The sequence below is a fragment of the Anabrus simplex genome, chromosome 3, assembly GCF_040414725.1.
Source record: "Anabrus simplex isolate iqAnaSimp1 chromosome 3, ASM4041472v1, whole genome shotgun sequence".
Classification (NCBI taxonomy): Eukaryota; Metazoa; Arthropoda; class Insecta; order Orthoptera; family Tettigoniidae; genus Anabrus; species Anabrus simplex.
The window spans coordinates 261,701,060-261,715,311 of record NC_090267.1 but is presented as its reverse complement, the minus strand read 5'-3'; the positions used below and the strand labels follow the sequence as shown (position 1 = coordinate 261,715,311).

General features: G+C 39.8%; 1 protein-coding gene across 2 annotated transcripts in view; it reads right to left on the bottom strand.

Moving 5' to 3' along the window:
- Positions 1 to 8,857, bottom strand: part of LOC136867205 (zinc finger protein 723) — a 93,826-nt gene extending 84,969 nt beyond the window's left edge. Inside the window, exon 1 of one of the 2 annotated variants that reach the window (XM_067144335.2) lies at positions 8,530 to 8,857. The gene's annotated coding sequence lies outside the window, so the exon portion shown is untranslated. Of the gene's footprint in view, positions 1 to 8,115; positions 8,160 to 8,529 lie in introns of those variants that run through there. The other variant, XM_067144334.2, reaches the window with a different exon arrangement.
- Between the last annotated feature and the right edge of the window lie 5,395 nt (positions 8,858 to 14,252).

Here is a 14,252-nt window from a genome sequence, read left to right as displayed (position 1 = left end):
AAATTGATAATTACAACAATGCTTTATTATAAACCACCTATTCAGTGCATCAAAATGTTATTACATTTGGAGTTTACTCTTGATATGAAGTTATATGCAGGACATGTTTTGCTCCTTTATAGAGCATCATCAGCCAATCTAGAATCTTGTAGGTTGGTTTATGTTCATAACTAATGACTTGAAAACTATTTGTACATTTTACAATTTTAAACTTACAGTATTTTACTAAAATATCATAGAAGGCAGAATCATTGGTAGTATGGCTTATTAACAAGGACTTAATAGTGAAAAAGTTGATGAAAATACATTCATTTAAAATTATGGTAGAATAAGTTTGCTCTCAAATATTTTCATACAATTAGTATGTCTAAAATCTTGAAGAATGACTTGTGATTCAATCTTAAGAACTAATAATTAGGTTATAGTCATTTGAGATTTGAAAATGAGATCGGGCTATAAGTTTATGTTATCCTTTGAGGATAAGAGTCTATAAAATTCTAAGATCTCGTCATCTTGATAATTGAAACATCTGACAAGTTAAACCTTAGTCTTCACGAAGTTTAAACTCTTTTTGTCATTTGACACCTGCAATGTTGTTGAATAAGTATGTTCTTCTTGACATCAATGACCAAAGATTTGAAGCAATGAATTAAAATGAAGCGTGGCTGAAAGGGGCGTAATTCGACGAACTTTGTAGCTAATAGTTGTTGAATAGGCTATCACTTTTTGGCATGTCTGTGACAAGAAAAAGATTTGTGTGCGTGTCGAATGTTGTGTTACTAGTTGAGCACTTAAAGAACTTCACTTACCCCTCCGATTACTACTTGTCTGTCTGGTGTTGTCTTAAGTTGCATAGTGACTGCCTGTTGTTCCGTGTCTGCTCCTTGTGTTGTACGAGTGAGGTGGTAGGGGTTGGGAGGAGGGAGTAGGGATGGGCAGAATAATGTTATTAGGTGTGGCATTGGGAGGGGAAAGTCTAGAGGAGGTACATGGAGGGGTTGTGTTCATTAATGTTACATGATAATTGGTTGTTCTGGGGATAAAAACTTCAGCAAAGCTACTTTTTTCCTAATGAAGCATTTGTAAAAGTTTAGACAATTGTTCATGTAAAGGATTTTTAATTTCAATTTTGCCATTTAAGATTTTTTTTATTGAAATACTGGTCTACATGGATATAGATATTTTCTAATTCTGTCATTAATTTTCCCTTTACTATCTTTTTGATGATTTTTAACTCTTTCTCTATAGTTGTAAAATGGTGGCCTGATTCTCTCATGTGAACACTCATAGCAAAATGTTTATTGTGTTTTGCAGCATAAACATTATCAAGGTGTCTTGTGAGAAAGCTACGACCAGTTTGGCCAACGTATGAAAATTTACATTCTACACATGTTAGTCTATAGATACCAGAACTCAGATAAGGGTTATTGCTTGAATTTATGCTATTGTGGTTCAAAAAAAATGTTTCAGTTTGTGTTTTGTGTCTTGAATGCTATATTAACATCTCGTTTTTTAAAGAATTATTAGATAAATGGATGGATTAGTGAATGTAAATGTTGCAATGTTGGATTTCTTAGTTTTGTCAAAAGTTGCTAACTTGTGTTGTACTTTATTGATAATATGATTGACCATATCCATATCCATTTTGTAGCCAGTTCCACTTGTAATTTTTTCAGTTGGGGCTGTGAGATCGATACTTTTGGAACATTCTCCAAAACAGGCTTGCACAATATAGCATGATAGCCTGCCTTGTCGAAACCTGGCAGTCGGGCTGGTCGAATTGTTTTGTGGACCACTTCGGTGAATTTGCGTTTTGGGGAGTCTCATGTCAAATTGTTTTCACGAAGCTGTGGAAATAGGTGTGGTTCTCTAAGAGGCGAAAAGTCCTTTGAGTGTAGTTTGTCTTGGGCTTCTTTACAGGATATATTGTCATAATGCATTTAATTGCTATTTGTTGCTGATGGACTTCACATTTATCTGAGCCTACACTGTGATTAAGCCCATAATGTAGGCATTTATGCATTTCATCAGGCCATTTGTTAGTTTTGCGAGACATAGAGCAGTTATCACATCTTGGGAGTCTTGTTCTGCAGTTCTTGGCTGTATGTCCATACTGCTGACACTTGCCACAGATAATGGAGCGAAAAATAAAAGTTTGAACCTCTAACATTACATAGAAAATGGCGACGAATTCTAGTAGAGTTTGGCATTTGCAGGTCAATTTTACTGTTCCAGTGGGAACGTAGATAGTTTGTCCATCAACTCTCACACGTCTGTTGAACCATTGGGCCTTGACTATAGGAACGGGGGATTGAATGTATTTGATATCATCCTCTGTTAAATTCTTATCGACTCCCAGAATTAAGCCAATGTGAAAAAGGCTGGATTCCAGGATGAAAGCTTTAAGGTGGTGAGATTCCAAAACTGGGTGTGAAAGAAAATTGTTGGCATTGGAAGCGGAGCTAAAGAGAAGTTGGTCTTAGCTCCTTTTTTTGTAATTTGTAATTTTTTTCACATTGGCTTAAGTATCGACCTGAATATTACCAATTATATTACAGTGTCCTGGTATCCAGACAAATATTATATCGTGATTGTTTAATGCAAGGTTATATAATAACTGACATACATTCCAGATGTACCAAGAGTTAGATCCCACCAGAAATTGAATAATTTATAAGACACTTGAGAAATTGGTGCATATGATTGCATTTGAGATTTTAAATTGTTTTATGTATAAGAGAGTTTGGCGGATAGCTAATGTTTCTGCTGTATAAACTTAGGCATCAGCTGATAGGGAAAATTTCTGCTTTATGTTAGTTTGCGGTATGTAGAAAGCAGCTCCTGTTCCCTCAGATGTTTTGGATCCATCTGTGAAGCAATTGATATATTGTTTGTGTTGACTGAGATATGCCCGGAGAGTTTTATTAACCATGATGGGATTATTTATCAAATTTCCAGGTATTTGTTTGAAGGTTATAATAATGATTGAAGGTGGTTGTGTTATGCTGTATTGATAGGAATATGCCGGTAAGGACATTGTTTGTATGATATTGTTTCTGAATGGGATGAGTGCGATATATGCCTTTAGAAGAGCAGGCATGTTGCTCGATTTTAATTTTTGCCTTTGCTGATATTCCCTTAATAGTTGTAGTTTTGGTAATATGGGATGTTGTGTCAGGGATAGCTTTTTTGATATTTGGACGATAGGTATTCTCTTCGCAAGGACAGTGGTAGCTCTGCTGTTTCAACTAATAATGCATTGGTGGGTGTTGTTTTAAATGCACCCAAAATGATTCTATGTGAATTGTATTGCAACGTGTCTAATTTTTTTAAGGCTGTTACTGGAGCTATATCGAAGAAATGGCATCTATAATTCATACTTGCTCTTACTGTGTTTTTTTATAATGTCAGTAACGTAGCCAGGTCTGAACCCCAGTTTCTTCGAGTTAAAGACTTGAGGATTTGAATGGTGTCCTCAATTTTATTTTTCAGCTGGGTGAAATGTGTTTTCCAATTTAATTTATAGTCAATATGGATTCCCAAATATTTGGTGTTGGATTGAATGGCAATGTGTTCATTGTCATAAAGGGTTGGGGATTTGTCATATTTTTGCTTTTGGGTGCAAATTATCGCAGCACTCTTAGAGTGTGTAATTTCTAATCCATGCTTTCTCATCTGTATATGTGAGAGAGCTTGCTTTATTGAGGGATGACATTTATCAATATTATGTTGTGTTGAGTATATAAGTATGTCATTTGCAAATTGCAATAATTATGCGTAAGGATTTACTACTTTTTCCAAATCACTTGTATATGTTGTGAATAATATTCTGCTTAGTATATCCCCTTGTGGTAGTCCAACATTGGCACTACGCATTAGAATTAACTTGATAATTTTTCAAACTTAATTTACAGTTTATTAATAGGTTCTTAATTATATATATGAGTGATGTCAGGAAATTTATCGCCTGTAATTTCTGTAGTAGAATGTTAATATTGACATTGTCATATGCTCCCTGAACATCTAGAAATATGGCTATAGTGTCCTGTTTTCGGCAGCATGTTAATAAAAGGTCCATTAAAAATATGTTTAGGGCGTCAGTGGTACTTCTGCCTTTTATGAGGGCGAATTGATATTTCCGTAATGTGTTATAGTAATCACAGTTCCATATTAATCTTCGGAGTATTATTCGTTGAAAGGCTTTTTGTATGCATGACCCTAAGATTATGCCTCTGTAATTTTGAGGATTTAATGGATCTTTTCCTGCCTTGTGCACTGGAATAATATCAAAATTGTTCCATTCCGGATGGTATTACTGTGTTGTCTGATATCTTGTTATACTGATTTAGGATGATTGATTTTGTTCTATAGGGTAAGGAGTAGAGCAGTTTGTAAGTTATATAATCTGGGCCTGGAGATGTAGTTTTCTTTTGAAAAGCGATTTCCAATTCCTGACATGTGACTGGTTGAAGTAGGGTCTGATATTGGATAGATGTGTTTGTACAAAGTATTCAGGATTAACAAAATCTGGTGCTTGATTTTGGTAAAATTGATATAATTTTTCTGGTGGTAGGGTGATATGCTGTTGTGTGAACCTGGAATTACTTACAGATGAAATTTTAGCCCATATGATTTTGCTGGTTGTATTACTATTTATGCTCTCTATGAATTTCCTCCATGCGTCTCTCCGTTTATCATTGAATATTAGTTGAATTTTAGCAAAGATTTGTTTATATTGCATATATATATTAAGTGTGAAATGGTTTCTTAAATTTTTCAGCAGACTCTTTCTTCGCTTAATCCAGGCCGTACATTCCTTATCCCACCAACGGATGGTGTATGTTGTATTATTCGTGTTTTAAGCTTTGTATTTAATCGGGTGAAAAGTATCAAAGTATGGTTTGATACATTGTAATAGCGATTCATACTCTGCTGATTCTGATTTTGAGGTGTGACATAAATAGTCCTGTATATACTGTGCAAGTTGCACGTGGGGATATTGAAAATCATGTTACTGTATGTACATTTAGACCTGTCACTGTTAATTGATATAAGGATGGGGAAATGATCACTGGAATGAGTGCCTTTTATAGGTTGCCAATTCAATTTACGGATTATATCATTATTACATACAGTTAGATCTACTACACTCAGAGTGTGTGAGGGTGCTGTTATTCATGTCGGTGAGCCATCATTAAGGATGTTAAGGTTGTTTTTAATGGAGGAGTTAAAAATATGAGTGTTCCTTTTGTGCTACTGTTTTCGCTACCCCAGGTTGTTTGGTAGGCGTTGAAGTTGCTTGCTATAATATTATGTTTTGTACTGGTGAACTGGTTGAAAAAAATATGCCAGTGTTGTTGTGAGCCATGGATGTATGGGGGACAATATAAGTTAGAAATGATAAAATCTGTGATTTGGGTGCAGAGGAAGTATGTGCCTGTTAAGAAGTGATCTGATTGTAACAGCTGATAAGGTAGGTGATTCCTTATGAGCGTTGCCATTCCTCTGTATCGTGGGCCATCTAATTTTTCAGTATTATAACCTTTGATCCTAAATTTAAAGGAGGTTTGAAGCCATGTTTCTTGTAATAAAATTATATCGGATTGAAATTAATTTATGAACAAAAGAAGTTTGTGTCGTTTGTTCACCACACCCCTACAGTTCCATTGGAGAATTTGCATTCTTTGAGTCTAAAATTGTGATTAGTTTATCGTGGATCTGTTTTAATAGGTGTTTTTCGATTGTGTGTTTTGACCCATTATGTCCCTCAAGCTGATGAAGTCATCTTGAATCTCTCTACGTAAATCTTTTACTTGGAGTGTGTTTGATGCAGAAGATTACATTCCCGATTCACTGCAGTGAGACTGATCTGTAGAAACCGCTTGTGTAGCATTATGGGCAGTGTGTGTTACTTTAGCTGGGTGGTGTTCTAATTGGGGGATTCTTAGTATGTTTAAAAATGACTCTTTATGATAGCCTGGTTGTGGAGGTATGCGGCTCTCCTTGAATATGAATGTAGTTATTTTGTGCTTACACGGGTTGACATTGTCAGTTCTGTTAATTAAGGTTTCATTTGATGATGGGAAATAATTGGGTGGAATGGTCGGATTGTAGGATGGGGGACGAAGTCTATTTTTGGCTTCTTCAAAAGAGATGTTGTCTGTACACATTTGTTTCTTGATTTCTGTCTGTTGTTTATGTATAGCACAGCGAGATGATCCTACTGTGTGGTTATCACAAAGTATGCATTTAACTAGTTTGTTGACAGTCTCTTGTATTATGATTATTGCTACATCCACCACATCTGGGCATTCGTATGCGGCAATTTGTTATTGCATGCCCGTATCTCGGACAGTTTTTGCATATGATAGGATTATTGATGTATACCTGCACTTCTTGAACGACACTAAATATAGAGATCTGCCTGGGAAGTGTTTGAGTTTCGAATGTTATTTTCACAGTTCCTGTTGGTACATACTCGAATGAGTAGTCAGCAGATATTCTTCTATTGAGTCTCTGAACACATATAACTGGTACAGGTGAGTCAATGTAATGCTTAATTTCCTCTTCAGATAGATTTAAATCCACTCCCCTGACTAAACTGATTCTGTGGACATTGGATGAGGGTATATGGGTTTAGGTTTCTTTCAATGATGATGGGGTGTCTCATAAATCCATTTTCCGCTTCAGGTGTGAGAAAGGTCAGAGGGATACGGTTCCTCCCTATTCTATGTATGGTTTTAATGCCCGGTATTTTCCATTCATAGAAAAGGCTATCCAAGGCCATTGGGTGTTAGTTACCTATATTATCTATGGTATTTGCGTTGACAAACAATAGGTAAGGCCCCATATGATTGTCAGGATAGTGTTTAGGTGATGGAATCTTGCTTCGGGTATTCATTTGGAGACGAGTTTTAATTCCAGCCCCCGAATTTAAATTTACTAATTGCTGAGTGATGTTAGATGGCGTTATTGGTGGGTGAGTAGCGTTACTCGCTTGTGAATCTACAGAATCATGTGACCCATTAGTCGAATTGAGTATGATAGTATCTTCGATGTCAACTCAATCAATCACTACTGATCTGCATTTAGGGCAGTCACCCAGGTGGCAGATTCCCTATCTGTTGTTTTCCTAGCCTTTTTTAAAATGATTTCAAGGAAATTAGAAATTTATTGAACATCTCCCTTGGTAAGTTATTCCAATCCCTAACTCCCCTTCCTATAAATGAATATTTGCCCCAGTTTGTCCTCTTGAATTCCAGCTTTATCTTCATATTGTGATCTTTCCTACTTTTAAAGACACCACTCAAACTTATTCGTCTACCGATGTCATTCCATGTCATCTCTCCAATGACAACTCCGAACATACCACTTAATGATAAAGATGTTGATTCCCATAGGGCACCTGAAATATTTGTTCCGAAGGAGTAAATTTATAATACCAATATAGTTGATCCGTTATTGGACATTATAAATTTTCCAGCTAACTCATTCCTGGTTGCCAGCGTTTCACCCCAGTGTGCCAAGTTGGGCTCATCCGTTGGTAAATGGCACACCTACCAAGGCGCATGGCTAAGTGCATACCGTGGAGGCCACTGCGTAAGCTACTTGAAGCCACCGGCAGTGCCAATGCACTATGGGAGACTTTGTCTCATTTTCAAAAATTCATGCCTGTCTGGCCATCAGATGATAAAGATGTTGGTTCCCGTAGGGAACCTGAAAGATTTGTTCCGAACGAGTAAATTTAAAATACCAATATATCAAATAGGTCAATCGCGATACAGTCCATTTGACCTCCTGAATCTAGGATATCTGCTATATCTTGCTGGAATCCTACAACTGTTCCATCTATTATTATATTATTGCCCACATGTAGGTTCGGAGCACCATTAGTTCCTCCTCCCCCACTTTCTATAGCTATGATTAACACAAATAACATTAAATTCACTGAAATACACTGAATATATCACACTGAACATAGCACAAGTCGCTATGATACAAAAGGTAACCGCTATCCACGTTGTGAACGGACCGCAATCGTTGAATGCTCGAACACGACGAACTCTAGAATACTACTGCGGATGCTCACAATACCATATGAAAACTTGAACTCACTGAAACTAACTGCACGGTGAAGAGGCGTGTGTTACTGACCGCCGATGACATACAGAAACAGGAAGATCAAGTCACATCAACCTTACCCTATTCCTGTCACGTTATTTACATAGCGCTCACTCCGAACTAAACTCCAATCTTCAGGTCATTTGTAATTAAACAACCAGTTAGCAAAATTAAATACCGTCTATTTCGTCAATTGCAAAGAAAACACTCATACATTATTTATATTATTTTGTTAAAAAATCTACTACAAAAAACCAACTTACAATACATTACTCAAAATCGACCGATAATTACAAAAGAACTCCTCTCAATCATCAACCGAATTTTAAGGCGACCATAAACAGGCTGAACACTTAAACTAGGAAGAACATTCACAAAAGAACAAGGTTTAAAATAATATATACTTACCGGTACCTATAAACAGAAGTAGCAGATAAACCAATCGTTACGCACAACCCGCGGTAAACAACGCTAGTACCGTTAAGTTACCGTATGTGGTGATACTACACCCCACTTTAATTTAAAACCAAAGATAATACCCTCATATCTTCAATCTCTACGCACTTAAACGTAAGACAGATCTATGATTTTCGTTACGTAAAGGAATTTCAGATTTTTAAGTGGAGAGTCCTTGTCAACTACACTTCGTGCTTCATAAAATCAATAAGCCAATGGCACAGTTTAACAAGAAAATTTGTACTTTATGAAAATATAGTAACTAGCTTGTCCGCCTCTGTGACGGATGTCCAGGTTCGATTCCAGGCTCTGCCACTAAATTTGAAAAGTGATACGAGGGCTGGAACGGTGTCCACTCAGCCTCGGGAGGTCAACTGAGTAGAGGTGGGTTCGATTCCCACCTCAGCCATCCTCGAAGTGGTTTTCCGTGGTTTCCCACTCATCCTCCAGACAAATGCCGGGATGGTACCTAACAAGGCCACGGCCGCTTCCTTCCCTCTTCCTTGTCCATCCCTCCTAATCTTCCCATCCCCCACCAACGCCCCTGTTCAACATAGGCCTGGGCGAGATACTGGTCATCCTCCCCAGTTGTAGCCCCCGACCCAGAGTCTGAAGCTCCAGGATACTGGCCTTGAGGCGGTAGAGGTGGGATCCCTCGCTGAGCCCGAGGGAAAAACCAACCCTGGAGGGTAAGCAGATTAAGAAAGAAAGAAAGTAACTAGTTTGTTGCTTGCTTGCGTGTTGTTTTAAGGGGCCTAACATCGAAGGTCATCGGCCCAGTAACTAGTTTTGTAATACAAATGGTTTTGACTTGAAAATAAAATGACTAGAAAGTACTGTCATGAAACTGGACAGTTTCGAAAAGACGTCAATGTGAGTATCCACATTTATTTTTAAGGATGACTATCCATACCTACACAATGTATGATACACTTTTCACTTTTAGAGTTGTGTGCAAGGATATACGGCACAGTTCGTACGATTAAATCCCAATTTCGAAACAAGTTAAAACCATGTGTACTATTCTGATCAGTGATGCCCTTAGATCTTCTTTTCCCACATGTGTGAGGTCGCGGGTGTGAACTGCATCGCATATATGGATTTGACATTGTTTTACGGCCGGATGCCCTTCCTGACGCCAACCCTCTATGGAGTGATGTGATCTTTATTGCGTTTTTCTGCGGTAGTGTAACGTGTTGTTCGAATAAGAAGAGGAAAGTGTTGGAACGAACACGAATACCCAGTCCCAGAGAAGAAGTTGTGGGACGCGATTAAAATCCTCAACCCGGGACCCTCTGAACCGGAGGCCTCAACTTTGACCATTCAATCAATGAGTCGGACTCCTCTCCTATTAAAACCCGGAGCTCGGATATCTTCGGTGTCCCAGGTTGAGAATTAGAGTGTAGCAAGATTTTAAAAGAACGGCCTGAGGTTGGTTCTCTCAGGTCTGCTACAAAGAGAAAGTGTGTTGTGGGATGGGATGAGCTGCGCTAATGGGTTTGGAAAGAGAGTGCGGTCAGGGGTACCTCCCTTGAAACGTTGCTTGAGGAATGAATTGACGGCTGACTCGAGATGGCTGACAGCTACCTTGACTCACTGGAGTTTCCGTAGAAGTAATCAGTGCAGTTAACATATTATCCATGTACAGTCAAAAGAGGTGCAGAATAAATGTTTCGTAAGTGTGAATTAACACAATGCGGACAGAAGTTGAGGTATTGGAGCAAGGCATGTTCATTTATTTATGAATGGTAGTAACTTTATGTTATGCGAGTCTTAGGGTCGCGAAACATCTACGATCAATCAATAGCAGCTCGCTCTAAAGAGCAGAGGGGCACATGCCCCTCCAGTTAAGTAACTGTTAATGCATGGTTTTACTAGTACCGGTACTGGCAATGTGAATGATGCTGCATTCAGCTTTGATATTAGGCGCCGCATGCAGCTAGACTAGTGCGTCAATGTTTTCATCAGACACGTACCTATCGTACTTTGCTTCTTCCGGCGGGCACTTCGCTGGCCGGTCATACTGGCCCTGTGCCCTTAGCTGTTGACTCTTTCTTAGGTAATTTTCATTCGCGCATGCGTAGAACTATCTTTTAACATGCAGAGAATGGGAGATTGGGTCATTGCCGATTTCAGTCCGCTACGATTCCGAAAATACGCGAAGGCTTATCGCGTCGAGCAGAACATACAGTTTCAAATTCGTGTACCAAGTCTATCATCTGCTGTCTGAAAAACATGCTGTGCTGGCTAAAGAAATTAGTCAGTATCCTATCTCGTAATACACTGACTGACAGAGCAAATGCAACACCAAGAAGGAGTGGTCAGAACTTTATGCCAACTGCAGGGTAGACTGACGTCACTGAGGTATGCTCATGATGTGAAATGCGCCGCTGTGCTGCGCACGTAGCGAACGATAAATGGGACACGGCGTTGGCGATTGGCCCACTTCGTACCGTGATTTCTCAGCCGACAGTCATTGTAGAACGTGTTGTCGTGTGCCACAGGACACGTGTATAGCTAAGAATGCCAGGCCGCCGTCAACGGAGGCATTTCCAGCAGACAGACGACTTTACGAGGGGTATGGTGATCGGGCTGAGAAGGGCAGGTTGGTCGCTTCGTCAAATCGCAGCCGATACCCATAGGGATGTGTCCACGGTACAGCGCCTGTGGCGAAGATGGTTGGCGCAGGGACATGTGGCACGTGCGAGGGGTCCAGGCGCAGCCCGAGTGACGTCAGCACGCGAGGATCGGCGCATCCGCCGCCAAGCGGTGGCAGCCCCGCACGCCACGTCAACCGCCATTCTTCAGCATGTGCAAGACACCCTGGCTGTTCCAATATCGACCAGAATAATTTCCCGTCGATTGGTTGAAGGAGGCCTGCACTCCCGGCGTCCGCTCAGAAGACTACCATTGACTCCACAGCATAGACGTGCACGCCTGGCATGGTGCCGGGCTAGAGCGACTTGGATGAGGGAATGGCGGAACGTCGTGTTCTCCGATGAGTCACGCTTCTGTTCTGTCAGTGATAGTAACCACAGACGAGTGTGGCGTCGGCGTGGAGAAAGGTCAAATCCGGCAGTAACTGTGGAGCGCCCTACCGCTAGACAACGCGGCATCATGGTTTGGGGCGCTATTGCGTATGATTCCACGTCACCTCTAGTGCGTATTCAAGGCACGTTAAATGCCCACCGCTACGTGCAGCATGTGCTGCGGCCGGTGGCACTCCCGTACCTTCAGGGGCTGCCCAATGCTCTGTTTCAGCAGGATAATGCCCGCCCACACACTGCTCGCATCTCCCAACAGGCTCTACGAGGTGTACAGATGCTTCCGTGGCCAGCGTACTCTCCGGATCTCTCACCAATCGAACACGTGTGGGATCTCATTGGACGCCGTTTGCAAACTCTGCCCCAGCCTCGTACGGACGACCAACTGTGGCAAATGGTTGACAGAGAATGGAGAACCATCCCTCAGGACACCATCCGCACTCTTATTGACTCTGTACCTCGACGTGTTTCTGCGTGCATCGCCGCTCGCGGTGGTCCTACATCCTACTGAGTCGATGCCGTGCGCATTGTGTAACCTGCATATCGGTTTGAAATAAACATCAATTATTCTTCCGTGCCGTCTCTGTTTTTTCCCCAACTTTCATCCCTTTCGAACCACTCCTTCTTGGTGTTGCATTTGCTCTGTCAGTCAGTCAGTGTATTTAGTGTGGTGTCGTTAAAAGTAAAAATGTCGTGTGTTGTGTGCGGATATATAGAATCCCTATCAAAAGTCGCCTAAGGTACATCACACAGGTATGATTAACCTGTAGGCTACGTACAATGAATTCTTTGAGTAATATTTTAAGTAGGTAGGCCTTTTTCTCGACTGTTCCTAACTAAAGAGACGGAGATAAAGTACTCGGTCGACCAACACCTCATTTACAACTAGAATAAATCAGACAATATAAAGGGCGCGAATATCGACGTAGATTCCAGCAAATACAGTAGAGACAATACGCGACACTTCCGGATTTAGTCTTGTTAAAATGGGAGACAATTCGCAATTGGCGCTCCTTGTGGCGTGACCTGAAAATTCGCGCTAAATTCAAATATCAATGGAAATATATATGCGGAAATGGATAAATAAATCACGTCTAGAAAGAGAGTGTTGGTAAAATATTAACTTCAAAGTTGCTAAAGTAATTCTGGATACATGAATGGAGAATTATTTAACAAGTTACCGTAACATTTAAAGACTGAAATTAGACATATAAGGTAATCAAGATGTTAAATGGACTGCTGTGAAAGGGCTTGATCTTTCTTTTGTGCATTGCCGTACTTTTTTTAGCTTTAGCATACCGGGCTGAACTTTCACGGCTAGATGTGTCTTTTTTTTCTCATTTAAAAACGTTGTACATCACATTAGGGCACTCGTCAATAAAAATATCGGCACATTCCTTACACACATGATTCAATGAATTTACATTTAACAGCTGGACAATTTTCCTTTTTACCTGAAGCCTACAAACAGAAAGAACATCTATAAATTTAGCCGCAAAAACATTCAAAATTTCCCTATAAGCAATACTTGCCATTACAAGTACTGGCAATGTGAATGATGATGCAAATTTGCATCGTCATATTGTTTCAACAAAATATGTACATTTCTCAAATCACCCACATTTCCTTCAGTGCTTGACAACGCATTACGGCATTCCAAATGGGGTAACTTGGAATACAACCAGTCACACACATATACGTATGCATTTTCCTGAATTAAATCAAAACCCACAGATCACACCTTCAACAACACATCGGTACTGAAGGTTAACTGCTGAACTAATACAATAAAATAAGCTTATTATATTTTAAGCTACTTAACATATGGGTCGTGCAGGTCAGAAGTTTAGGAAATAGGCCTTCTGTAAAAATATCTTTGTAACTGGAAGAATATATATGCAAACACAGTATTTACTTACATTTTCTTGTCACGAGGGAAACGGAGGAAAGACCGCGAATCCTTCTGCACTTCATAGTTATTGCAGCCATACGCAACACATATCTTTCCACTCATATTGACAAGAGATATAAAAGAATGACACACGCTAATATTAACTTACGTCAGCCTAATGCAAACGCATAAATAAACCCAAAAATTTCACAAATAAGTACACGTGTTCTTATGACAGAATCAGTAACTCTCAGGTCACTCCGCTAGATAGAGCTCTAATCACTGTCCCTCGATATCTCGCAGAGTGACGCGTATTGTCTCTACTGTATTTGATTCCAGTCAGGGGTGTATACAAAATACGAGTGGTTGTGTGGCTGTGATTCAAGGAATGCGTTTTTCTGTTTTCCGTGCATGTTATTCGGATATCACCTGACGTGGACTAAAACCAGAGTAACAGACCTCAAACACTCGAAAGAAAAAAAAAAAAAAGCACGAAAGTTGCTCCCGACATATCAATTCATGCATGGAATTAGATGTGCTACGGAAAGTTAATATAGTGACTCCACTGGATTCTGTTTATCGCCAATCCATTAACAAACACAATAAGCAGGTTAGGAAAAATAGGCACATATTACGCAGAATTATTCAGTGTGTAGAATCCTGTGGCGTATTTGAAGTGGCACTTCGTGGCCATGACGAGACAGAAAATTCTCTAAGTCCTAGAATTTTCAAAGGTATAC